At 49.6% G+C, this 27,536-nt stretch overlaps 1 protein-coding gene and 1 non-coding gene across 6 annotated transcripts in view; one reads left to right on the forward strand and one right to left on the reverse strand.

The window, feature by feature from the left end:
- Positions 1 to 27,536, reverse strand: part of SDK1 (sidekick cell adhesion molecule 1) — a 786,274-nt gene that overhangs the window by 341,987 nt on the left and 416,751 nt on the right. The gene's annotated exons all lie outside the window — the stretch shown is intronic.
- On the forward strand, positions 1,457 to 1,563 carry LOC131741926 (U6 spliceosomal RNA). The gene has a single exon (XR_009331279.1). It is a non-coding gene; the product is annotated as a U6 spliceosomal RNA (small nuclear RNA).

Consider the following 27,536-nt stretch of genomic DNA (forward strand, 5'->3'; position numbering starts at 1 on the left):
GCGCCTTTACAACCCGGGGGAAGGCAGCGTGCCAAGAAAAGGAGCAGGAAGGACAGAATTTTGAGAAACAGAACAAACAAATTAGACCACGGCCTGAATGTAACGATGAGAAGTAAGCGAAGAGATCCTTTAAGACGACCCTTATATTTGTTCCTAAAATAGTCAGTGAGAACTTTAGGTTACTACGTTGCGGCTCACGTCCAAGGTCTACTCCACAGGCCACCCTTTGACAGCAGCCCTGTGGTGTGAGAAGTGACCCCACCTGGGGGTCAAGGTTATCCAATCCCTCCTGCTAGTGACTAACACAGGAAAGAAGGCTTAAGCTGGTCAGCCTACAGCATATTCCTGGGGACTGTCCTTGGTCTGGGGTGGCCACACCTCATTAGTTTATCAGATCGAGGGGCAGGATCTCCATCCCACAGCCGGGGCTCCGGCTTTTTCTCCCTCCACTAGATGTGAACAAGGAAGCATGTTGCCCCAAATGTTCATGGTGAAGATTTTACGGCTGTGAGGGGAGTAACCTTAAATGAAGCTGACAAGGTCAGTGGCAGGACAAAGAGAATGGAAAGCACCCAGGTCCTTGACCTTGAGAACCTGGTGGGATCAGTGAACTGTCCTGCAGGCCTTCTTGTCTCTGGACTTTTCATTTCACGAGGTAATGTACTTTACTGGGGCTCACACTTGTTAAGTCAGGGCTTCTGTTACTAGAAGTGAAATACATCCTGACACAGCTTCAAAACAGCATACACATTAGCAACAATTTAGGGTTAAAAAAAAACCCAAAGAAAACCTAAAACATGTATATACTCTGTGCATAGAAAAATTATCCCATATATCAGTCTATCTATATGTATACATGCAATGTTAACAGTGGCCAGCTGAGTAGAAAGATTCCAAGTTATTTTCTTTCAATTTCTGTTTTTTAAAATATTTTTCCAATTTTTCCATAAGAAATATCACTTTAGTTATCCAATGAAAAATTTTCAAATTGAATTCAAGGGTATGCTAAGTAATTATGTAGCCAAGTTTAATGATTTGTCCGTATTTATGAACTACGTGGCTTTTACTACAGTGTAATTCCAAAGTACTAATTTAAAACTTACACTGATTTTATAGGAAAATTACAGTATTAAGCCAGAGATTTTCTGTTAACTTTATTAAAATAAGTATGTGTCCCCTGCATAACCCATGTCCCCTGCACTGGGGTGGATTCTTAACCACTGCGCCACCAGGGAAGTCCCGACCTGTGACAATTTTAACACACAGCAGGATGGTAATACAAACGTTGATACATACATTATGATGAAAATTCAGTAAAGGGTTCAGTAAAATAAGAACTTTGCCCATAAAATATAAAAGTGTAATTTGGGTCTGTGGTTTTACTATTACAAATGTTAAAGCAGCATTTGATTAGTTTGAATTGTCATTCGATTACATCTTTAAAAAAATCAGAGTGGTGCTTGCTTCGGCAGCACATATACTAAAATTGGAACGATACAGAGAAGATTAGCACGGCCCCTGCGCAAGGATGACACGCAAATTCGTGACGCCTTCCATATGTAAAAAAAAAAATCAGAGTGAAGAAAAATGCAGAACATTAGTTTTTAAGCCCTTAAAAATAAAAAAAAAAAACATTTAAAATAGTCCTCATTTTAATTAAACAACTTTTTAATGGGTTGGTTCTAAGGTTTAGTGTTCTGAGGATAATCAGGATCTCAGCCCTCACAGTTTAATAGCAAAATCAAAGCAGACAACTTCAAAATTGATGAACTTCCCTTACTTGTGTAATTACAAGCTTCCCAGTAGTTTTGGCCATAATGAGTCTCTGGATACTCAATAAATGTTAAGGCACTGGATTGACATGTTTACTTAGTCAAGAAGTAAACACTTGTTGCCGACCATTTGTTCTGGGTGCAAGAAGAACATTTTATTTATCTATCTATTTATTTATTTATTTTTGGCTGCGTTGGATCTTCACTGCTGCGCGCGGGCTTTCTCTAGTTACGGCGAGCGGGGGCTACTCTTTGTCGCAGTGCGCGGGCTTCTCATTGCGGTGGCTTCTGTTGTTGCGGAGCACGGGCTCTCGGCGCGCAGGCTTCAGTAGTTGTGGCTCACGGGCTTAGCTGCTCCGCGGCATGTGGGATATTCCTGGACCAGGGCTCGAACCCATGTCCCCTGCATTGGTAGGCGGATTCTTAACCACTGAGCCACCAGGGAAGTCCAAGAAGGACATTTTAAAAGCAAGTGAAGAAGAATTTGGGAAACCTATTTCTCAAAATTTCAAACCAAGAGAAGTGATGAGTTGAGTTGAGCTGTGTTCATTTGTAGAACACAGGAACACCCTGGATAGATGACAAGAAGTAAATGGGATTTCAATTTAGCGCTAGTGCACCCAGCACTGCCGGCTTGCGGAGAGAGGCGCTGTTAAATTTGAGAGCTACGGTTGTGCAGTAAGGCCCTCATGTGGTAGAAGAGGAACCAATGGAGACCAGAGAGGGAAGATGCTAGAGACAGGAAGAGGCCGTTCAAACCCTCACCAGCTCTGCGACCGCCACCGTCCATGACTGTGAAACACTTCCCTCCTTTCAGTCCCTTCAGGGATCCTGTTCTATGACAGGTACGGTTAATTTCATAATGGCAAGTATATGGAAACATACAATTAAATTTATGTCAGTTAACCTTCAGTCTAACTCTTCTGTACTGACCGTTAACTCCTAATAACAGATACAAACGGGGGTAAGTTGTAGGGTGGAGTTTCTAAAACGGTAACTCCCTTAAAATCATCTGGATTTCAAAAATATTCAGACGCACACGTGTTCTGCCTTATAGACAAGTGACCCCGGTATTTCGGCACAGAGCCTGACAAATGGTATGTAAAGGAATGAAAGGGTGAAAACATCCAGGTATTTATATTCACATATTTGCTCTCTTCCTTTCTGAGCTTTTGCAACTACATTTTGGTGCCAGAACCCAGGCAAGGAGAGGAATAACTGAACCTTTGAATAAACGTGCACGGGGCGCCCGCTACGTGGGTAACACCGTCCAGGCACGGCAGCTGGGAGACAGGTCGTCGGGCCAAGGAGCTCTCGCTCCACAGGAAGAAGATCCCCGAAGGCAGGAGAAGACAAGCGACAGGTGCGTGAGGTCCCGAACGTGTACGGCCAGTCCATGTGTTTTACAGAATTTGGGGGGAGGAGGGGAGAAGCCAAAGAGGTCGCGAAACGTGCAGGCCTGAGCACGCCGACGTGCCAGTGCCGGCTGCCTGAAAGTACACCGCGAGGTCAGGAAGACAGAGCCGGATCTCGAACCCAGGGCAGCTGCGATTGTTCCGGAACGGGGGGCTGCTCGGGAGGCGACCCGGGAGGAGATACGCGTACCCTTCTGCGGCCCCTTCCACCCGCACGCCCTCACTTCCACCTGGGGCTCTGGCCAAGGGCTCCTTTGAGGCAGCGCCTCCCCTGAAGGCAGCACACCCCACTCTCCCGCAACCTGGGGGCCTGGGCCTGGAAGTGCGTCCCACTCAGCACGGCCGACGGCGGCAGAGAGGAAACTACGGTGGACCACAAAGAAGCGAAGAGTCTGTCTCCGAATAAAAGCAGACAGGAGCCGGCCGGAGCTCAGAGTTCACGCATCTTCTCCAAGCGCAGCTCCCGGAGCCTGGGGTAGGGGCAGGGCCTGCCTTCAGGTTAGGATCTAACGTGACCCACAGAGAACACACGTCCTTCTGCTACCAGGACAAGGTGATTACAGCCGACAGGAAGTAACGCCACAGATAAACTGGGGGCGCGGTCATCGGGTGCTCGGCGCTCACGCGGAGAGGCCCCTAAAGTGCTCAGAGAAGTAAGGGCGAGCCGGACGGAGCAGGGCCTGGAACCAGGTCTGGCCCTGAGTCTGTTCTCTGAGGCGCCTTACCTGGTTTTTTCAGCTGTGGAAGAAGGATAACAGTACTTACACCAGGACGAGAGCCCAGGTCAGGCAATGAAATGCTCGAGGCCAACACACAGCCGTGCATTCAGGTGTGCTGGATCCGAGTCTGGCTCCCAGGTGTGGTGCGTTTGCACAAGCGATAAAATAAGGAATGTAGACAACTGTCCTCTTTGAGGGCTGAACAGCAAATATGTTCCAGAGTTTTAGTTGACAGACCTTCCGTGCACACACACACACACACACACACACACACACACACACAGAGCCAGGTGACTGAATTATCAGATTAAAGTCAAAAATGATCTGATGCTCCTACTACCTAAAAGTCATCTGCTCAGGGAGCCGAAGTGTAATGGTTTAGCAAAGAAGCCCAGGAAAAACTCATTTTCAGATACGTGCCCCCATCTAACACACAAACGGCAAAATCCACTTTACAAGACTTAATGCTGGAAAATCCCCGGCATCTTCCCAACGTGTATTGATGTGTCACAAATAGAATCGACCCCTTTCCTTTAGAAAAGATACCGAATAATGTGAGGGATGGAAAAGAAATGCAGAAATTACAGGGTAGCTTGATATAGCCGGTGAAGGATTTATTTCATCAGGGACTTGTGCCCAGCAGAAATGTATTTATTTATAGCAGTTTCTTAAAATTTCTAGCTAGTTTTTGAAAGCATTTTAGTCAATTTATCCTTTAGTCCATTTATACTCCGGGGCCTTTTGCTATTTAACTAATTGTCAGCATAAGGCACAAGGAAACGGCCGGTGCCAAACTTCTGGTGTGGTCATATACCAAAGAATGAAGTGAAACAGGAAGCTTTCAACAGTGCTGAGGCTGAGGCATACAAACTCCCCGCCAAGCTTTTCTTCTCTGCTAAAACAAACAAACAAAAATTATAAAAAAAAGAACAAGAAAGAAGACTTAAATAAAATGGGTGGAACATGTGTTTTCAGGTCTTTAGGTCCAAAGAGAGACCTAAACCCCATTTTTACACTCTGAACAGAATGTAACATCCACTCAAACTAAAAGCCAGTTACAGAGATGGCAGAAAGGCGTGTAAAAATACACGGGCACCGGTGAGCTCCTCTCTGGAGATGGGCTCTCCGTGAGCCCCCCGACCCCTGAGATCCTCTGAACACAGAGGGCAAAGCTGAAGTCAGTCCACGTTATATAGTGATCTAATAAAAACAATACTGAATTCATCCAAAAGTTAATGAGTGTTTCCACGGCCAAGTAAGACTTTCCCCCAAAGTAAAAGAGCATCAAGAGCAGGGTGGCGGCCACAGCAGTGGGACAAGCGTCCGGTGAAAGGCTCTGCAGGGTGTGTAGCGACCTTGGTGAGCTGGGTCATTCCCAAGGCAGGGTGGGGAGAGGGGCGTGGACCCAGCCGTTCCCGTGTAGGGTGGGGTCCAGGAACGCCTGAGGCTGGCGATTCAAGCTTCCAGACAGGTCGGCTCCTCTCTGTATCCCACCTTCTTCAGAGTAAGGCACTCAGAGTGGGCAGAGCACTTGACCCTGTCTCGCGTGGGGTCCTCTGTGCAGGACTATGTCTGCACGGCAGGATCAAGTGCACGGAGCAGCTGCCATGGAAGAGGAGCTCTCCTTCGAGAGCCCACAATGGCCGAGGGGCCCAGGACAGTCACTCGCGGGGCACAGGCTTTTCTAAAGCCCCCCCCCCCCCACCTGTCAAGTCGGTCACAGTACTGGCTCCTTTTTACAGAAAAGAACTTATTACAAAGGGGTTCTCCTCTCTGTTCATCTCTTTTTGATTATTAAGGGGCAGAGCTGTGCCCGCAGAGCTGCGAGCGCAGAGCTGGCCAGGGCAGGGCCTCCAGCGCTGCACTGGCTCTTCAGGGACGGGGTCCCCAGTCTCCAGGGGGAGATCTTCGCGCTCAAGGACACGACCCCCTTGACAGTGAAGGGGAAAACGAATCCAGAAGCAACACGATTTTCTTGTAACGTCTTTTCCTTCTGGAAACGACTATGGGCGTGGCCCCCGTGTGTAAGCAGAATGTCTGGCGGTTCTCTGCCTTCTCAGGGGCCCACGAGCCACCTGTGGCTACGCACGGGCTCTGACACACACAGGGAAACGGGAAGCTGATTGACAAGCAAGGTTGGCAATTACTTCAAACCCTGGGCCCCTGACCCGAGCTCTCCGGAAGGGTCGCCACACCCCTTGTCGATGTGAGACAGACATCCGTTCCAGGGAGAGGCGCCACCGCCTCCGCAGGCCAGCAGGGGCCCTGGGGCCAGAGTGAGTCCCAAGGCGCTGGACGGAGAGCCAGCTGCGCCGCTGAGCGCAGCCGGGGGACGGACGTTGGCATTTGCAGAGTCCCGCCAGCTCTCTCCGCGCCCAGGGGTGAGCCTGTTAGTCCGGGACGATCTCCCCGAGGACCCGCCCTCGAGCCGCTCCCGCGTTCACCCCCCCCCCCCCCCCCCCGTGCTTGCAGCTCCTGGAAGCAGCCGGCAGTTCCCGTTGAACCCCCTCCTCTGGCATATGATGAGAGCCGGCTTCCGGGCGCCCGGCGCGGTGCTGAGCCCCTGCAGGACCGTCTCCCCGGGCCCTCCCGGCAGCCAGGGGCCAAGAGCCAGCGTGTGGGTGCAGAGCGGGGCCTCCTCCCGCACTCCCTGCGGGCACCGAGCCAGCTGCCCGCCTGCGGGGGGCACAGGCCTCACGCCCCTCTGCTGACGGGAGAACAGAGGGACCCACTTCCCGGTGCTGGTGCGAGAAACAAGTGCGATGGCGCGTGAAAAGCGATGAGAAGCGCGCCTGGCGCACACCTCAAACTCCAAAGCGGTTCTTATTCCCATCATACGGACGGAAGCTGAGGCTCTCAGAGGCGAAAGAGCTTTCCCGAAGAAAGGGAAGGATCCAGACTCTCACCCGGCCCCCTCCGCCCCGCCCAGGCCCAGTGCATATTCTCTGCGGGCCGCTCTGCAGCACCTAGTCAACGCCCTCCCCTGCCCACCCCGGGAGGGAGGCAGGAACCGTCCTCGGGGCGGGCCGCGCCATATGCACGGGCTGCTCGGCACTGCGTCCGGGCCCCTTGCTCCCTCTGTCTCGCCCCCACTCCTCTGGGACTCACGTCGGGCCGCAGGGTGGCCCACAGGGCGCCGGGCACGTGGCGGTGGTGGCGGCGCCGTGGGCCCGGGCGTCAGGACATCCGTGTGGCCACATCTGTCGGGGGGACAACGGCTCCACGACGCGCCAGACCCCCGTGGGGAGCCCCGCGCCTGCGAGGCGTGCGAGACGGAGGTCCGGGACCCTCTCCCCGGGCAGAACCCCAAAGCCAGGCCCTCTTGGTTACCGCTGCAGAGGTTCCTGTCTCCGCCAGGTCGCGGCTGTCGGTCCTGGAAACGAGAGTCAGGAACAGGAGACGGGGGGTGGGCGATGACAATGAGTGAAAATGGTTTTCCCTTTTGGACGGAGGGGACATTTTTTCCTCAAGAACTACCCACTTGGGACTTGCCCTTGAAAAGCTTACATTACCCTGTAAACGTTCGGGGGCGTTAGGATGTGTCTGCAATGAGAAAACGAGCAGGTGACTTCAGACTTGCCTGGGTAAATGGCGATATGCCCCCAAATAAAGCCATACATAATTTAAGGGGGCCCCTTCGGGAGAGCCTAAGGGTGCCGGAAGCATTATTAACCACGGCGTGACGTTCTCCCGCGAGACACAGGCGGTGCCGCTTTAGGTACTTATATCACTCACAGCGCCTAGACACCCCAAGGGAAATAGAATGAGCAAAGGGGATAAAAGCAGCAAACAGACCACAGCCGCCTTCCCCAGCGGCCCCCACCTCTTGCCGCTGTTACCGACCATGCAGTTCATTTCCACGAGCAACGTAACACGGCAGCGTGAAGCGTAACGGCGTCCTCTGTCTCTGCACAGCGCCCTGCACTGTGTTCCGTAGGTGGCAGTGCGTTTGCTTTTGGCCCCGGCCACGCTGCTCAACAGGCCTCCCGGGTGTGTCACAAGCACCCCAGCTCAGAGCGATTCAAGTGAACCAGGCAGCAGGTTTTGGACGGAATAAAAGACCCGGGCCATCCCTTACCCAAGTGACACGAAGGTAACGACCTTTGAGATTTCCTGAAGCAGAGGCCACCTTTGCCGGGAGGAGGCTTAAGACGGGGCGAACACGCAGCCTATAACCCTTACCACGTGTTTGGTGGGTGAACGTTCTTCGGGTCGGCGGAACGGTGGCCCCCAGGGACGGCCGCGTCCTGGCCCCCAGGATCTGTGAACACGTTACCCCACACGGCGAAGGGGCTTTGCAGATGCAGCTAAGCTAGGGTCTTGATATGGAGAGATGATCGTGGAGTAGCTGGCTGGGCCCAAGTAAGCACAAGGGCTCTTCAAAGTGGACGGAGTCACAACCAGGGAGACGCCTGCAGGTGCTGGGCAGGCGTGGAGGAGGGGCCAGAGCCAGGGCTGCAGGGGCCCCAGGGGGCTGCAAAAGGCCAGGAAACAGGTTCTCCCCGTACCTTCCAGAAAACACAGCCCTACTGACACCTTGATTTTAGCCTAGTGAGACCAGTTTCGGACTTGTGACACCCAGCCAGAACTGTAAGATAGCAAATCTGTGTTAAGTCACTATGTTTGTGGTAACATACTATAGCAATAATGGAAAACTAATACTCCTGAAGAACTGCAGTTTTCTGGGCTCCAGTTTCTTCACCTCTGAAATGAGAGATTCCCTACCCAGCTCACAGAGTTGTGCGTACTGAAAAAATCAGTGGAAGGTATGTATGTGTGCTAAGCATAGGGCCTGACACTACAAATATTCAACAATGTACTTCCCAATATGACACAAATTCAAATTTATGGCAAAATTGACTCAGAGCTTCCTCTGACAGACTCTTGGCAGCATTTATTCATTTATTTGTGATGAGAATAAAAGGGAAGTTTTTTTTTTTTTTTTTTTGCGGTACGCGGGCCTCTCACCGCCGCGGCCCCTCCCGTTGCGGAGCGCAGGCTCCGGACGCGCAGGCGCAGCGGCCATGGCTCACGGGCCCAGCCGCTCCGCGGCACGTGGGATCCTCCCGGACCGGGGCACGAACCCGCGTCCCCCGCATCGGCAGGCGGGCTCTCAACCGCTGCGCCACCAGGGAAGCCGAAAAGAGAAGATTTTTAATCAAAAGCATTTATAATCTTCCTGTTCCTTTACTTTAGGGCCCTAGTGAGCAGTCTGGGGTAACAGCAGAGATCTAGGAAGGAGGAGGGCCTCGGGGATTCACGCTGAGAAGAGAAACTGAAATCCAGAACTGACCCAGAGAGGAAGAGGAGGGGCGAAGAGGCCAGGCTGGCTACGAGGAGAGAGCATGTGAAGTGACGATTGTGGTTCATCTGAATTTTGTAATTCTTGGAGAGACTGGCAGTGATTTCAATTGCTTTGACAATATTTCTTTTTTGGATGGGCTGTATTATATTTTTTTGCTTTGCCATCAAGCAGGGATAGCACAAGATCTGTTTCATTCACGTGTTCATTCATTCACGCATTCATTCAGTTAATCACGTGACAAACAACTATTGAGTCCTTACTGGAAAGTGTTCTGACAGATCAGAGAGTATAAGGGGGGTTCATCGGTCTCCACACTCCAGTAGGGGCTGTGAGGTCAGGCGTCTATCACAATGGCTTAAAGTGATGGCTCCAACGCTAACACCAGACTTTGGTCTCTAAATGCTGTTTCCACAAAAAGGAACCAGGGCCTTTTGGAGAAATGATTAATTATGGGTCTGGGGCAGGGAATGTACAAGATGAGTCTTGAACATCTGGTATCACATAGGGAGGAAACAATCAAAGACAAGGTCATATCAAAAGGACTCAGGAATCAACGTGAAGAAGCTCCCACGGCCCTAAAAGGGCACAATTTGGCATCAATAAGATGGCACACAAATCAGAAAAATAGAAATAATCTGTCTCAACCTCCAGATAGCACAGTCACCATAGAAAATACCCATAAATCTACCAAAAACAAACCCCCAAACAACTCAGGGAACTAATAAGTGCGTTCTGTAAAGGTTTCAGCCTGCAAGATAGGTATACAAAAACCAACCGTATTTCTATATAGCAGCAACAAGCATGCAAAAGTCAAAATTAAAAATACAATACCGTTTATAATGGCTCAACAGAAATACTCAGGTGAAAATAGAAACAGGATTCTCATGTGAAAAACTACAAAAACACTGAAGAAAGAAAACAAAACTCTAAACAAATGAAAAGACATACCGAGTTCATAGACTGGAAAACTCAACAAAGCAAACAGCTTAGTGCCCTCCAGACAGGTCTATAGATTTAACATGATTCCTATCATATCAACTGACCAAGCCTGATGTCACCTCGTGACTGATGCTGACATTACGAGGCCCTGAGAGGATGAGGAGAAGTTCACCTCCTTGGGATTTTTTTTCCCCCAGTCTATAACCCCAGCCTAATCATGAGAAAACATCAGACAAGCCCAAACTTGGGGGCACTTTATGAAACAAGTAACCAGTGCTCTTCAAGAGTGTAGAGGTCATGAAACACAAGGAAAGACTGAGAAATTGTCAGAGGTTGCAGGAGACTAAGGAGATGTGACAGGTAAATGAAATGTGGGATATCCTGGAGCAGGAAAAGGGCATTAGGAGAAAGGCTGGGAAAATGTGAATAAAGTCTCTAGCTTAGTAAATAGCGCTGAAGCAATATTCATTTCTTAGTTTTGATGAATGTACTGTGGTCATGTGAGATGTTAACATTTGGGGAAAATGAGTGACGGAACTCTGGCACACTCTTACAACCCTTTCATTACTCTAACGTTACTCCTAAACACAAAGTGTTTTAAAAAGAAATTGAACAAAAACAAGAAGCTGACATCTGTACTGAACAGAGAGCCTCAAGACAGACCATGGAATATATATGATTAATATGAAGTAAAAGGAGAGCTATAAATCATAGGACAGGAAGGAATAATTCAACAGAACATCAGGGAAATATTGGCTAGCCTGTCAGAAAAAAAAAAAAAAAATTTAGATCCTTACCTCATGCCACACAGCAATATAAAATTCCAATGAGATTCGCCAATGGAAAAGACTATAAATTATGATAAACACACATGGGATATCACACAACTGCATAAGAGAAAGAATTAGAGCCAAGAAGTTGAGTGCAACGGTTTTGTGTGGGTATCGTTGAATATGAAAAGTGATATAGAAAAGCATATAAAGTGTGATCCAGTTTTTACAAACGGTGGCAATAAAAACTGTGCGTGTGTGTTTGTCTGTACCTGTCTACATGGAGCCATGTGACTACACAACAAAGAATAAGAACAGATACATATCAGGCTATTAACACGGGCTGGATGAAAAGTTAAAAAGGAGGAGAGAAGAAGGAAGCGAAAGGGAAAACGTCGAAAAGAGGAACTTTAAAAAAAGAGGTACATGATCCTATTTACACATATTTAAAATGACAGTAAATGTGAATATATGTTTAAAGAAATTAAATCTTAAGAATTAAACACAATAAAACAAAAATAAAATTTAGGTCAGTATATATCTAATTGCTAAATGTAAATGTGCTTTCCTAAATGTGAAAACTATGTAATAAATAACAAAGGTTAATAAACAAAGATTAATGAACGACTACATAATGTTTATAATTTTAGTTTACCTAAAAAACTGAAAGGCAAACTGGCAAAAATGTAAAAAAAAAAAAAAAAAAAAACCACCATAAAATTCATTTAAGAATTAAAACCGAATAATGCACATTTGAAAAAAGCTCAGCGCTATCAAAAGCCAAAGGGAAACAAACAGAAGCAATGAATGCTGTTTTTATCCAAGCCAGAGGTGCAGAGAGTAACCCAAGCGCTTGGACCACGGGGGGCACGGGGAGACAGTGAGAAGTGGTTGCACCCTGGATGTTTACAGCAGGCAGGGGCGACAGGAGACCTGTGCTGGATGTCACGGACCTGCACCACACAGGACAGGAGGCGTATAGGCACAGCGGTCTTTAAAAGGGAGCCCTGCTTCCAGGAAAGGACAGCAACATGCAAACAGGAAAACAGCCTCCACGCCTCCCTCAGGGACGCACTTCTGCGTTCTGTTACCTTCTTGTTGAAGAAATTCTCTTTCACAGGCAAGGAAGCCTCTCCCTCTCTATTTAAGCATCTTCCGTTTTGATCCGGCCATCCGTGGGCGCGGCTAGAAACTCTTCAGGCGTCCCCGCCACTCACCCTTAAAGACCGCGTTAGGCCTCCCTCTGTTAACCTGTACAAACTCAAGTCTCCCTTTCATTTTACAGAACTACGTTCTATCCCTCTTTTCTTTTCTTTTTTTCTTTTTAAAATTTCCTCTCGGGCTTCCCTGGTGGCGCAGTGGTTGAGAATCCGCCTGCCGATGCAGGAGACACGGGTTCGTGCCCTGGTCTGGGAAGATCCCACGTGCCGCGGAGCAACTAAGCCCGTGAGCCGTGGCCGCTGAGCCTGCGCGTCCGGAGCCTGTGCTCCGCAACGGGAGAGGCCACAACAGTGAGAGGCCCGCATACCGCAAAAAAAAAAAATAAAATAAAATAAAATAAAAATTTCCTCTCCAAAACACTAGAAGCAGAACTTACACCTTTAAGAAAGTCGAGAGAGGCAAAGAAAAAGACTGCACACAACGGCAGGGCTCCATGTCACTGGTTTCCAGAGCAGGCTGGTGGAGCTCACAGCCCCGTGCACGGTTTTTAAAGCCAAAGGTTACGACTTCTATTCCTCAGCTCTCTCGTGATGTCTGTGCGTGCGGCTGGTCGTGAATCCTCACCTTCCCAGAGACACATTCTGTGAGGAGCTGAAGTGAGACTTGCTGTCCTCACTGATGCTGTTCTGGGTATAATCAGTCAACCGCACAGATGTTACACCACCTGCCTCGAGGGAGAATACAAATGAGGACACACACCCATATTCTTGTGACTTTATCCTGTAACTGCGTATAACACGGGGAGAACCCCAACTCCTTTCCAGAGTGGAGGCTTCAGAAAGGGCACACGTGAGGTTAGATCTCAGCTCCCAACCTAACACGACGGGTTGTGACACATCAGTGTCACGTTTCAATTTGATGTAATTTTACTTTTCATGAAGGGAGAGGATGCCAGCTGAGAGACAGACATTTAACAAGCAGATATGGCGAGGCACAAAAGAGCAATGTCCCGAGTGCGGCCAACCTTCCCCCGTCTGCGCTCTACGGACCCCAGCACTCCTCTCCGGTGCCATTTCTGAAGGCGTTCTGTGCCCTCTGTATTTGTTTCTATTCCCCTCTCGGTCATAAACTCACAAAATAATCTGTAAGACTCGGCCCCTTCCGGCAGCACCGCAGGAGGTGCCAGCAGTGCGCTGAGCGCCAAGCCTTGGTTGGCATGCGAAGCGGCATCGATTTACAAGGTGGCCGTATCCAGCACTCCCGTACAGGAAAGAAAAAAAAGAAAAATCACAGCCGGAGGACACTGTCCCGTTGAAGGACGCGGCAGGACTGAGCGAGCCAAGTCCCGGCTAAGAAATCCCATCTCGTGTGCGAGGACGGTACAGCGCGGCGGACGGATTCTGGGGTCAGTCAGCTCGGCCACTAACCTTGGACGAGCTCCCTGACCTGACGGCAGCTCCATCCCCCGTGGGAGGAGAGCAAGAAGGATGCCTTACGGGACGGGCGCGGCGAGTGAGAACGCGAAAAGTTTCTAGCAGGTTCCCTGGCAGACTTCACCCTTAATGGTGTAATAGTAACGACAACAGCAAAATATCTATCGTAATTTTTTATAATAAGCCCATTAATCTCTTCTCAAAGGACACATTTAGAGTCCAAGAATTCACGGAGGCAACAGACAGAGGATCTAAAGCAGATGTCTGGCCAGTCAAGTGGGGGAGAGGACGATGTTGACCTTCTGAAATAGAGCATGGGTGCGCCAAAGCTCGTCCCCCTGCTGGGTATTATTTTCTTGCTTTGATAACTTACTTTGCTTTCATATATATATATATGTATATATATATAAAATGATTGTTTGATTGATTGGTACGCGGGCCTCTCACTGCTGTGGCCTCTCCCGTCGCGGAGCACAGGCTCCAGACGCGCAGGCGCAGCGGCCATGGCTCACGGGCCCAGCCGCTCCGCGGCACGTGGGATCTTCCCGGACCGGGGCACGAACCCCCGCGTCCCCTGCATCGGCAGGCGGATTCTTAACTACTGCACCACCAGGGAAGTCCCTATACTTTTTTTTAAAAAGGAGGTAAAAATTATGAGATGCCAAATGAACGCGAAGAACATATTAGAGTAATTTTATAAAGATAGAGTGTTTATTAAAAATAAGACAAATTTGGCTTGTGCTAAGTCGGGGGAACGCCCTCAGAGCAAGAGGGCTTCGGAAACAGAGGATTTGAGGACTCTCCAGAGAGAAGGCAAGGAGGACTGCGTTCCCAGATACCCCTTTAAAGAGACGGGGACGGACTTAATCAGGCTCAGGCAGACCCAGCTCCCTTTTCCAAGGTGACTGCAATTGTGCAAAAATGCTGCTCCCTACTCCCCAGCCCCCGCCCAGGCTCAGCACATTCCCTTCCTGTGATTCCAGAATAACCCCACTGCACAGCCATTAGAGAATCAGTATTCTGAATGCTGACACCCCATTTAGTCTCTGAATCTCACTTCCAATAGCTAAGTGGCAGAGGAGTGGAAGGTTAGAAGAGGTGCAATCTATGGCTTCCCAAACCTAAAGAAAACACGAGATTGCTTAGTTGCTGACAGCAGCCGTAGAACTGACTGGCGAGAAGGAGGCAAAAGCTGGAAAGGGCAGAGGCAGGGGCTGGAGGCGCTGCTGAAAGTCTGCACAGAGAGAGAGACGGGAAGCCCCCCCCGAGGCCCGGGAGCCTCCCCGGATCTAACGTGGCCACCACCGCGCAGAACTCTCGGGGCTAGTCATGTAGATCACTGGGCAGGCTCTTCTTTGTGGGGCATGAAGATCTTCAAATACACCGCTTTCCTGTCCATTAGAAAATACATCGTACGTGTAGCTCATTATTCATAATGATCATGTCTTTTCAGAGGGAAGCAAGAAGACATGGTTTCAAGCTAAGTAAACGAATCATTTACAGGATCTTATATAATAGTGGAGGGGGGTTGCCTTCAAATTGAGAAATGTATTATTTGTCTTTTATAGAAACAGACCAGAATAGTGAACTTATAACCCTTACATGTTACTATAATTTTTTTAAAAGGGACATTTGAGTAGATACTTTGCATAACAGCACATCACTCTTCTTAATGGTGCTAATTTTATTATCGTCCCATTTGGAGGATTCTGGAATCCTTTGACCTTTTTTTTTTTTTTTTTTTTCTTTCCATTATCACCCTCACAATTCTATGTATCCCTGTGAAATGAATCTTTTTCCCTCCCATGTATAAAAGCCTTGAGTTATTACAATGTTAACATTTCACTACAATAAATGCATTTATTAAGCTTTCTATGTTAAAAGCTAGGCTGGTATGTGTGCTAGAAGTTACAGAGAATCAGATCCTAAGCAGGAGCCAGCAGTGGCCCTGATGTTAAGTAAATGAGCTTAGAGTGAGATGTATAGAGACCCACAGGGGATGGGTGGGTGGATGGGTGGGTGGATGGATGGGTGGATGGAGGGATGGAGGGATGGGTGGATGGGTGGATGGGTGGGTGGATGGGTGGATGGATGGGTGGAGGGATGGGTGGATGGATGGGTGGGTGGAGGGATGGATGGGTGGAGGGATGGGTGGAGGGATGGGTGGATGGGTGGGTGGATGGGTGGGTGGATGGATGGGTGGATGGAGGGATGGAGGGATGGGTGGATGGGTGGATGGGTGGGTGGATGGGTGGAGGGATGGGTGGAGGGATGGGTGGATGGATGGGTGGGTGGAGGGATGGATGGGTGGAGGGATGGGTGGATGGGTGGGTGGATGGGTGGGTGGATGGGTGGGTGGATGGGTGGGTGGATGGGTGGGTGGATGGAGGGATGGATGGATGGGTGGGTGGATGGAGGGATGGGCGGATGGGTGGGTGGATGGAGGGATGGTGGGCGGGTGGGAGAGAGAGAAGAGATATTCAGGTCCCTGATGAAAGACGTTCAGTGAGGCAGTGGGAAAGAAAGTTAGAGCAAACAAGCCCTGGCCTGTGTGATTCATTTACTTGTCATCCAACAAGGGTCAGCTCTTTGCGGGGCCTGCCTGCCAGGGGAACAATGATTCTAAAGACATATAAGATATGCTGCATACATGCAAGAACCAGCATCTTAGGAAAATTTAAAAATGAATTCTTCAGTGTTCACTAGAAATGACTGAAGAAGAAAGGAAAAAAGAAAGCAAAAAGGGGAGGAATAAACACACACGCAGGCCAGTACTCAGGCGCTCTGTGGCTAAGAACAGCAGGACTCCCACACTCACAGGCCGCCGGCCAGGGTCTGGCCACTAGGGGTGTGGAAGTGGGCGTCCAGGATGGTCTGGACCCTGCTTTAGGGTCCACGCAAGTTTCCAAGCAATGCCAGGTATCTGGAAGCTTTGTTCCATATTTGGCCAAAGGATCCCAGATGGAACTGCGTCCCTAGAGCACATCCCGGGCTGATCACCCTTGATTAAGGTCTATTTCAAAATCGATCCCCCTTTCAGAGAGAGGATTGGAGGCTTCCTGCATCGGAGCGGGCGCTTGGTGTGAGCCTCCCCTTCCCCAGTTTCCCTCCCGCCCAGGAGAGCGCCCGGCGTCCTCCCACCTCAGCCTCGGATTGGGTCCTGAAGGAGTGAAGGCCAGGCAGGAATCACACCAGCAGCCTCTTCCCACTAGCCAGTAGGACCTGGAACATTGCACTGCTTTGGGCTCGTGACCAGTGGGCTTGGGGAAGCTTTAGAACAACCGGTTGCCACCAAGTCAGACTTTCCTCATGTCTACACCATGACTTGGTCCACATGACACGGTTTCTGCAACAGTTCCGTTCTAATATCTGAAGCTCTGGCATCTGAATCATTCCAAGTGGTCCCCAGGGGTGAAACCTGCTCCTGGACCCCCCATTTCACCAGCTGCAGCCCCACTAGCTGGCGCGATCTCACAGCATTATGCGCTCCTACTCGACGAAAGTCTGGCTTTGCTCACCAGCTCAGCCGTGAGCGGCCCAAGCCGCAGTCCAGGTGTTTTTGTTTAACGAGCACTTATCTAATGCTTCCTGTAGGCCAGACACTGTTCACCTTTACAAGTTACAGCTACTAGATCATCCTCACAACACCCTGGGAGCTAGGCACTGTTATTAGAGACGGAGGCACAGAGAGGTGAAGTCACTTGTCCAGGGTCACACGGCTAGTGAGAGTGGAGCTGTGATTGAAACCTAAGCAGGAGGACTCCAGAATCAAAGCTCTTTGGACCACTCTGAGAGCTCAAGCTAACGTACCCACACAGTGGTCCTCCCTTACCGGCGGGGGATATGTTCCAAGACCCCCAGTGATGCCTTGAACCGTGGATAGTACAAAACCCTACACATACTATGTTTTTTCCTATACATACATACCTATGATAAAGTTTAATTTATAAATTAGGCACAGCAAGAGGATATCCAAATTGCCGGCACCACGACTCTTGTGCTTTGGGGCGATTATTAAATAAAATAAGGGTGACTTGGACACGAGCACTGTGACACCGTGACAGTTGAGCTGATCATCAAGACGGCTACGAAGTGGCTATAGGTTGGGACACCGCTGGACAAAAGAATGATCCCTGTCTCAGGTGGGACAGAGCAGGACAGCACAAGATTTCAGCACACTTCTCAGAAGAACACTCAATTTAAAACTTATGAATTATTTATTTCCAGAATTTTCCATTTAACATTTTCAGACCACAACTGACCACAGGTTAACTGAAACTGAGCAAAGTGAGGCCACTGCTGAGGGGCGTCTACTGTGCTTAAATTTCTCTCCAAAGGCACAGCAGTCCCTGTGCCACCCCTGCGTATCTCCCCAGCCCCAGCCCCAGACGCAATCCTCCCTTTCGAGTCTTTGAGGCTTGTCACCTGACCTCTGCCTCTGCGTGGGCCATGCCCCGAGCTCCAAAGCCACTGTCCTACCCTGTGCCGGGACGCCGGGCTGTGGGCTGTGGCCGTGCGCCGAGCGGCAGCCGTTGCTCCAGCCTTTGCTCCAGCCTCCCGCTTCTTCTTTGCACGCTCAGGGCGGGTCCGAGCCCGCAGCAGCCGCCACGTGGCGCCTCCCCCTCAGCCCTCTGAGCCGGCTGGGAGGGGTGGTCTCCGCAGACCCCGGGCTCCACGGTCTCGGCCTTGTCCCTTGGGTCCCCCCAGCCCTAGCAGTGGCAGCTGCTCCGACAGTTGCCAGCTCTGGGTCACCACCTTTCTGCTTTCCGCCTTCCAACACCTATGTAACAATCAGCGCCACATGTTAAATCCCCTCTGCTGAAATACCTGGAATGACTTCTATTTTCCTGACTGACAAGTATCAATATCTGAAAGTCTTTCCCCTGAGTTCATTTAGCTTCTTCAGAGACAACCCCCCACCCACCCCCGGCTTCTAGCCTGTGATGTAAATGTCTGGTTGCTGGCATTTGGGGGAACGGGGCAGAAGATGGGCAGTGGGTCCAGCATTCAGCATACAGACTGTCACTCCATCTCCCCACCCCGCCTCCGCTACACCTAGTATCCCCACGTGCCGGTCTCTCCCTAGGTCAACCTCCCCCGAAAAGACAACTGGTCCTGGGGAGGGGGGTGGGCAGTGCTGGGAAAATTAGCAAAAAGCCTACTTACGAACTTCCCGCCAATTTTGCCGCTTCCATCCTGCACCTCCGGCATCCACAAGACCTGCCCTGCAGTCTTTACAGGGTGTGTGGACAAACTGACCTCAGTCTGTCGTAACTGCCTCAGTTCTGCTAATCCAGCTCCAGCTCCTCCAAATGCTTTCTGTCCTGCAGAGGTCTTTGCAGCTCCCACAGCTACGGAACACTGCTGTCTCTCCCACTCCTTCCCTTGTAGCTTATACTTTCTTATTCTCTCACTGACATTTTCTTGGGGTTTCAAGAGGAACAGGAGAGATAAAGGTGTGAAGTTAATGTTCCAGGTTTAACCAGAAACTAGACGGTACATTTTTTCAGTCCATTATCACTTTCCTTCTTAATTCAGAAAAGTACATACAAATGGCTTCGTCAACACTTCTAAAATACCCAACACAAAAAGTACTAGTAAGATGATTCGTTTGGAAAGGGATTTCCTAAGAACACTTATTCACACGTATGTAAACTAGTGAAAGCAGCCAGAAGCAGAATTAGCTTCCGCAGTCAACAGACTTCTCAAGGCTCAGTCAGTTTCATTCGTTCAGGATCTGCCCCTACAAAACAGTATTATCAAATCTAGTGTATGGCCAAGCTCTGTCTCCCTCCGAGAAGAACTCGTGGTACACAGCCAACCGGTGACAAGCCATGCTCAGAGGGCAGAGAGGAAGCCCTGGCAATCGCTCCGCTCTACCTCCAAACCCCGCCTGAGCCCAGGCCTTGCTGCAAGGACAGACCAGGAGACGCAAGCAGCTTAAGGACTCAGGCCTCAGTTCCAACTCCTCACCTCACACTGGCAGACGCCATGTCCTTATAAAGCGATGCTTCCTGAGGGGCCCTAGGGGAGGACCGTTTGATACACCATATAATTGATCTAAAGGTGTAGAAATAATGACATTAGAACAGTGCAGCTTGTAGCATTCTAATAGAAAACATTACAGGGACTTCCCTGGTGGCGCGGTGGTTAAGAATCCGCCTGCCAATGCAGGCGACACGGGTTCGAGCTCTGGTCCGGGAAGATCCCACATGCCGCGGAGCAACTAAGCCCGTGCACCACAACTACTGAGCCTGCGCTCTACAGCCTGCGAGCCACAACTACTGAGCGTGCGTGCCACAACTACTGAGGCCCGTGCGCCTAGCACCTGTGCTCTACAACAAGAGAAGCCACCACATTGAGAAGCCCGCGCACCGCACCGAAGAGTGGCCCCCGCTCGCGGCAACTGGAGAAAGCCCGCGAGCAGCAACGAAGACCCAACGCAGCCAAAAAAATAATAAATTAATTAATTAATCCATAGGAAATAAAGAAAACGTTACAGAACAGGACACATTTGCCCGCAGGAGCAGACTGCGTGCAGGCGCATTTAGGTGGCTGACACCACAGCACGGCCTGCTCGCCTCCATCCGCCCCCCTCGCGGTAGAGACCATCCCGGACGGCAGAAGCTGCAAAGCTCAAGGCCACGTTTGCAGAGCCCGCGTGGGGCTTCACACACTGACTGCGCGCACTGTTGCGGCAGGGGAGGGAGAGCTGAGGGTCCACGCGTCTGCCATCTCTCCGGTCAAGCGCAGACACGGGGGTGCCTGGTGTGTGGGCGGCAGCGGCCACAGGGGTTCCGGCGACCACGTCCTCTACTCCCCACGTGCCGAGTGGCAGGGCACGTCGCTGCCTGTGATGGCACACGAGCCACGCTCTGTCCGGAAGCCAGCATCGCACAGGTGGCTCCCTGCTTCCGATCCCCGCAGAGCGAGCGTGGCCTTGGGGCCGCGCTGGTGGTGAAGCCTCCCGCCCTCCCGCTTGCGCCAGGGAGCCCCCCGCCCCTGAGAGCGGGCCGAGTCCTCAGCGCTACGCGGGGAGTCACTCCCCAGCTCGGTCCAGAGCCGCCCTGCGTTTCTGCCGGCGGCCGTGTGAGCAGCGGCTCCCATTCCGCTCCTGCGTCTGCAGGCTCGCCGAGAGCAGGCCCTGCCCCACGCGCCTCTGACACTGAAGGCAGAAAGAGCTCCAGCGCTCCTGAGGTGTGGGCAGGCCCCGGTGAAGGGACCTCTTCCGCCGAGGAATGCTTTGATGCGGCGGTTCACACAGCTACTAAACGTACAAGGGACAGCAGAGGGAGCAGATCCGTTACATCTCTGCCAGGGGGTCAGATACGCAGGGGTTTGAAGAGTGCATCTCTCAGTGAACCGTGTTATGGTGAGCTGGCCAATGTTACATGTAAAAAAAGGACACCTGTGGACTGGGCCAGCTTAAAAAAAAAAATGGAGTCATCATCTAGAGGAATGATTCTTGCTATTTATACAAAGGTACTTTGGGAACCCCTGAGATACAGAAATTGAGGGAACTAGGAGAGATTTTGCAACGATGCCTTGGAAAAACGAATGTTTTAAAACTAGTTTCTACAGGTATGCATTTCTTCTTCTTACATAGGTTCATCTCTAGCGTTAGAAGATGCTCTTCAAACCGGTGAAATAGCAGGAAGAGCACAAGGTCTGTCTTCAATGGGATAATTTTTCTTTGTTGTTGTGCTTTGTCACCTTTGCCTTTCTACAAACGAAATAAATACTTCACTTCTGCGACTGAAATCACTATTTTCTTTGTGTTTTCCCTAGTGAATAAGAATTTAGATGAATACATTTAGAAGAAGGAATTTTGTCAATCATAATTAGCATTCAAACAATGCCAGAAAATTAAAATTAAGTGGGCAAAAGAAGAATGAAGATTAAGGACTATACTCTAAGGAGAAAAGTTTTCCTTATGGGATTAAAAAAAAAAAATTATTTATTTTATTTATTTTTATTTTTGGCTGCCTTGGGTCTTTGTTGCTGCACGCGGGCTTTTCTCCAGTTGCGGCAAGCGGGGGCTACCCTTCGTTGCGGTGCACGGGTTTCTCATTGCGGTGGCTTCTTTCGTTGCAGAGCACAGGCTCTAGGCGCACGGGCTTCAGCAGTTGTGGCACTCGGGCTCAGTAGTTGTGGCTCACGGGCTCTAGCGCTAGCCTCAGTAGCTGTGGCGCACGGGCTTAGTTGCTCCGCAGCATGTGAGATCTTCCCGGACCAGGGCTCGAACCCGTGTCCCCTGCAATGGCAGGCGGATTCCCAACCACTGCGCCACTAGGGAAGCCCTCCTTATGGGATTTTAAAAAAATGATTTCGATAATAAGTCTTCCCTGGGATGAAAGAATTTTAATGATAATGAATATATTGTCAAGAGGAGTCGCATTTCTTATTTGCAACCTGCAAACAAAAGCAATGTTTATGTCAAGCACCACTAAAGTGTAAGGGAAACAGCATCAACCAATTCGGTTTGAGCAACGGAAGAGAACAAGGTTTGTCCCGTTTCTTCTACCTTCTTTGTTATTTTTTAAATAAGTTGACGTGAAGTTCCAGTGATGTTACCTTTAATGAACTAGCATGTTCGTCGGGGTGGAGGAGAGCAAAGAGAGCCACAGGAGTTGCAGGGTCCTAGTCACAGGGCAGCAGGACTCGCATGTATTCAAAACAAAATTTTTTTTAAGGAAAAGCAAACTGTAAAGCACTCAGGCACCATTAAACTTCCCTCTTCTGTCCTTCTACCCCTAATGCAAGCAAACATTCACTACATAAGAGAGATAAAGACCAGTAAACGTATTTATTGTATAAAATTCATCGTTATCAGGGCAAATAGATGGTCATGGACCCCAGAACGTGACATGGAAATAGCTTTGCCACTTGGAAGACATCTGATAGTATCCTTTGCATTTCTATTTGCATTCTTTCATATGGACAGGCTTATAGAACCCTCTCTCCTCCTTTTGTGTTTCACATACATGACTGTCACTAGGCCAGAATTTAAGACCCTGAATCCGAAACTATCTGGTATGTTTTTAGGTGGGAAAGGGGAGAAAGACTCCAGAGTGGTGGCTATGGAAGAGGTGGCCTATTTCCTCTATCCGAGCACACCATAGCACTCACTGGAAAAGCCTGTCTAACCTGCAGCAAGTCGACAGCACCGATTATTGATTATGCATAATGACGGCAGTTGTAAAAGAGGACCGTGCTTAAGTCAGCTGAAGATGCTCTGTCCAGCACGTGAATGCTGTTTACTAGGAGGCGGGAAGGAAGGAAGGAGAGAGACAGAAGCCAACAGACAGACAGAACTCAAAGGAAGAGAAACAAGACAAAAACGAGAGGTGCTTAAGGAGAGCAATCTGCCTTCTCTGCTCCACTGTGGTGCCAGCTTGTCCTGTTTTGAAAGACATCACATTCGCGAATAACATACATGACCACGACTGCACCGTCTGACACAGATGACAAGACCCGTGACCTAATACAAGTAGGCAATTCTCTAAAACTGTGTGTATCTGAAACATACACCTTATTTACTCAATATGTATTTATCTCACAATTTTGCGTGGGGAAGTAAGATAAGGGCACTCTGGGGCTTCCGTGGTGGTGCAGCGGTTGAGAGCCCGCCTGCCGATGCAGGGGACGCGGGTTCGTGCCCCGGTCCAGGAGGATCCCACGTGCCGCGGAGCGGCTGGGCCCGTGAGCCGTGGCCGCTGCGCCTGTGCGTCCGGAGCCTGTGCTCCGCAACGGGAGAGGCCACAACGGTGAGAGGCCCGTGCACTGCAAAAAAAAAAGAAAGAAAAAAAAAAAGATAAGGGCCCTCGAAACAGGGTTGTGATGTGACCAACAGGGAGAAGACACAACAGCCGTGGACAGCAGCGCCTGAATTTGCAACGCTTTGGGAAATGTTTAAGAGACCGTCTCCTCTTTCCTTACGCTCTTCAGACCTAGAGCTTGGAAGGGCATTTACAACCCTGCGCAATTGTATTTTTCAAATTAAATGCCTGTGCTTACTGGGTAATTTCCATATGTGTTCTGTTTTCTTCTCCATTCTCCCTCCAGGAGACAACTACTTTATGAAGAACTTACATCAACAGTCTGTTAAAAAAAATAATCTCATTTGCAATGTTTTCCCGCATTTTGTTTTCTGTTTTCACATTTTCTAAGCAGACTGGCCTCAGCTTCTTAACTATATACTGTTCCCCCAAGATTCTGTTTCAGTTAGAAGATTCCTTTCATCTTAAATGGCATTTCAAAGAAGGAGATGCAGTATCAAGACCAGATTCAAAAACTATTTGTCACTCACAGATGGTTAAAAAAACTAAAATCAGGTCTAATCGGGCTAACTCTGTCCGTGATTCTAAAATGTACCGGATGCTCGTTTCTGCCCCACAAAAGAGAGCGTGGCTTCACCACCAAACACCAGCCACTGCTCAGTGCCTCCCATCTGTCTGTAGAATCATTTGCAGCTCTGGTAGCTGCCGCACAGAAGGTGGATCCGCCGGTCCTCGCCCACTCAGGGGTGGGGATTTACTGCAGGCCGTTATTAAACTACACCAGCCCTAAGGGGACCCCTTTCTGAAGCTTAGGAGAGGCGGCCTGGGCAACTTCAAGTCCATAAGAGTTTCTTGGACCAGATGGTATATACCTAGTATAAAGATAGTGTGTTTATTTTTTGTATCAATCAATTTGAAATAATATAATTGGAAAAGAAACTGGGCACAACTGTTGGCCAAAAGATAAAAAAGGAACATCCATAATTTAATACTGTCTTTGTTCGTTTCATTTTGCTCTGAGGCACTCAATTAAGCGTCTGCAATAAAAGCTGCAGCTACACTGGAATCCCAAATCCTATCAAGTGTCAAGGATGTTAAACCTAGAAGACTAACAGATTCTTTAGTCTGAAACCAGCTTGCCTCCCACCTGAACAGTGTTTTACCAGGAAGGCAGTCTGTAATGTGTAATCATAGAAGCACTTTGAAATAATGGACCCCACAGGGCCCCTCAACTGTATTCAGGTCACGTTACATGATTATGAACTCATCATTTTGCTTAAGCTTTACGTTTAAAGTCAGCCATTCTGCCACGTCTGTTCTGTTAACACGAAATGTATTTTAGTTTATGGATCGTGCTAGATTCATGGTTGCTCTAAATACACTTCAACCGGCTAAAAACACACGATGTACTTGACTGTGATGAAATACAAAACACACACTCACAGCGTCAGAGCATAAATACAGACACAGGCGGGTCATCTGCTCATGTGTAGAAATAACTGTTAGATGAAACAAAAACATTCTCTGACTATATTTTTCAGATATAAAAATGTGAACTATAGCCCAGCCATGTAAAGAACCATGATGCAGGGCTTCCCTGGTGGCGCAGTGGTTGGGAGCCCGCCTGCCGATGCAGGGGATGTGGGTTCGTGCCCCGGTCAGGGAGGATCCCACGTGCCGTGGAGCGGCTGGGCCCGTGAGCCGTGGCCGCCGGGCCTGCGCGTCCGGAGGCTGTGCTCCGCAACGGGAGAGGCCACGGCAGTGAGAGGCCCGCGTACCGCAAAAACAATAAAAAACAAACAAAAAACAAACCATGATGCAATGGGAAATGGAGTTGCTCAAGGAGACTTTTTGTCCAAAGTCCAAAACACTTAACAAGGCATTATTTAAAAAATCTAAGTCATGAGGGCTTGTTCTAAAATATATTACCACCTTGTTTTTTCATGATTTTCTTTAGGCAAATGCTATAAAAATATGGACTAATGTTAGTACAGAAAATTCTAGCTTCTTATTAACCTTTGTTAATAGGGAAAACAAAATTTGCTTAAAAGTAGAAAGACTTTCATATTATACACCACTGGTTGTTACCAAGATGGCAGTCATAATGGCAGGGAAAATGCATGGCACCAGTTGGTTTCTATATGCACAGATCAAAAACACCTCTTTTGCCTAAAGGTAGATGAGAGAAAAATCAAGAAAGACTTCAAGCTGCTTATGTAAAGTAAAATCACGTTAGGAAATGTCAGCTACCAAATAACAATGTCCGTCACCCCCTGCTGGTCCTTTCTCTACAGGAAGCTGGTGCTATAGAATTAATGCTTAGAATTGGGGTGGGAACTGGGGAGGAGACCACATCTCCTTTCATAATCGCCACAATGCTTTTAGAACAACTTTCTGCAAAGTCCCTAAGATTAAGATAATTAGTGCAGGGCTTCCCTGGTGGCGCAGTGGTTGAGAATCCGCCTGCCGATGCAGGGGACACGGGTTCGTGCCCTGGTCCGGGAAGATCCCACGTGCCGCGGAGCAACTAAGCCCGTGAGCCATGGCCGCTGCGCCTGCGCGTCCGGAGCCTGTGCTCCGCAGCGGGAGAGGCCACAGCAGTGAGAGGCCCGCATACCGCAAAAAAAAAAAAAAGATAATTAGTGCAAAATAACATGTAAATGCACTTTGTAATATGGCATGAGAAGCTGCAAGCTCGTGGTCAATCAAAAATCTCAGAAAGTCCACTCTGAGCTCAGGCTAAACATCACATCAGAGGATGCTTCCTCGTCTGTGAAATGACAATCCTGCTACCTGCCTTGACTACCTCACAAGGTGAGGAACAAGTTGGATTATATGAGTAAACACTTTGGCAGCCGTAACAGCTTACCAAACATTAGACTATCTGTAAAAAGGCTGAGGGCTATCTATTAAGCAGCATACGAATGAGGGCAAATCAGTGCACGGCCATCTGAATAGAAAGGGTGGGACAAAAGTCACTTGCAGGTCAAACTCGTGTTTCGTGCAGGTCTGCAGTTAAAACATTCATTTTATGTTTATGGGGTGGACGGCCGCCGGGCAGGGCGCGGTGACGCAGGGGGTGGACGGCCGCCGGGCAGGGCGCGGTGACGCAGGGGGTGGACGGCCGCCGCCGGGCGGAGCGCGGTGACGCAGGGGGTGGAGCCTAGCGCTGCTGCAGGGGGTGGAGCCGAGCGCTGCTGCCGGCGCTGAACTGCTCCGACCTACCGAACGGCAACGGCCCCGAGGTTCAGCCTGACAGAGATCAGGACGGCCTGAAAAAGGCAAAGCCAGTGAAGAGAGACCACGGGGAGCTCGTGAAAACAAACGCCGTGAACTATTTCTAAACCTCGACTTGACCTGTATTTACTGAAAACCAGCACATGCAGAGCAAAAGCCCAGGCGATTCCAAAACGACTGCGACTGAAGGTTGGTGGAGGTGATTTTCTCCAGGAACCGCAGTGGAAGGGGATGGACAGGGCTGGGCAGGGGCTGACCTGCTGCCCACCGGCACCTGGGCGCCCAGCCGCCACGAGTCCTCAACCAGTGGGCCCTCCGGAGAGGATGGACCACGGAGGTAAAGGTGTCCCTCGGAGAAGAAAGCATGAGTTTGGTACTTAACAGTCTCATCTAGAAGGAGTCCCATCATGGTTTGCCAGACTCTGAGAGTCAGAGTTACCTGAAGACTAAGAGCACAAATTCATTTAGACAAGGTAGACAAGGGGTAGAATTCATTAGACGATCATAAAGCCTGAAAAAAACCTCCAAATTTAGTAATTGTTTCTAGATTATAAAAACAATACACACTTTTCTTAGGAAACTTGGAAAATGCAGAAAAATGTCAAGAAACAATCTGGCAAAGATACAAATTTCTGAGAAGTTAAAGCATATTGCTTTCCAAGGGGGTTGGCTTAAGCTGGGTTTGTTCAAAAACCAAATCCGTCCTACGAAGCAAAGAGAAATGCCACAGATGTCTCGCTTTGACGGAAGGGATGGCATACGAGCTCCAAGCCGAGGTCCCAGGGGCCCCGTGCCCTCCCCCACTCTCCCGGAACACTGCAACTGACACACAGACAAGCCCCGGCTGGCCTGCTGACGGGTCAGAGGCCCCCTGGAGGAGAGCACGGTGGTCCAAGCTGAGGCCATCCTTGGTCAGCCCAGAGGAAGCGGATCCCCAGATGAGAGAGAGCCCCGCGTGGCTCCACGAGAGACACTTAGCTGATCACCAGCACAGGGCCGAGGCCAC

The sequence above is a fragment of the Kogia breviceps genome, chromosome 14 (genome assembly GCF_026419965.1).
Source record: "Kogia breviceps isolate mKogBre1 chromosome 14, mKogBre1 haplotype 1, whole genome shotgun sequence".
NCBI lineage: Eukaryota > Metazoa > Chordata > Mammalia > Artiodactyla > Physeteridae > Kogia > Kogia breviceps.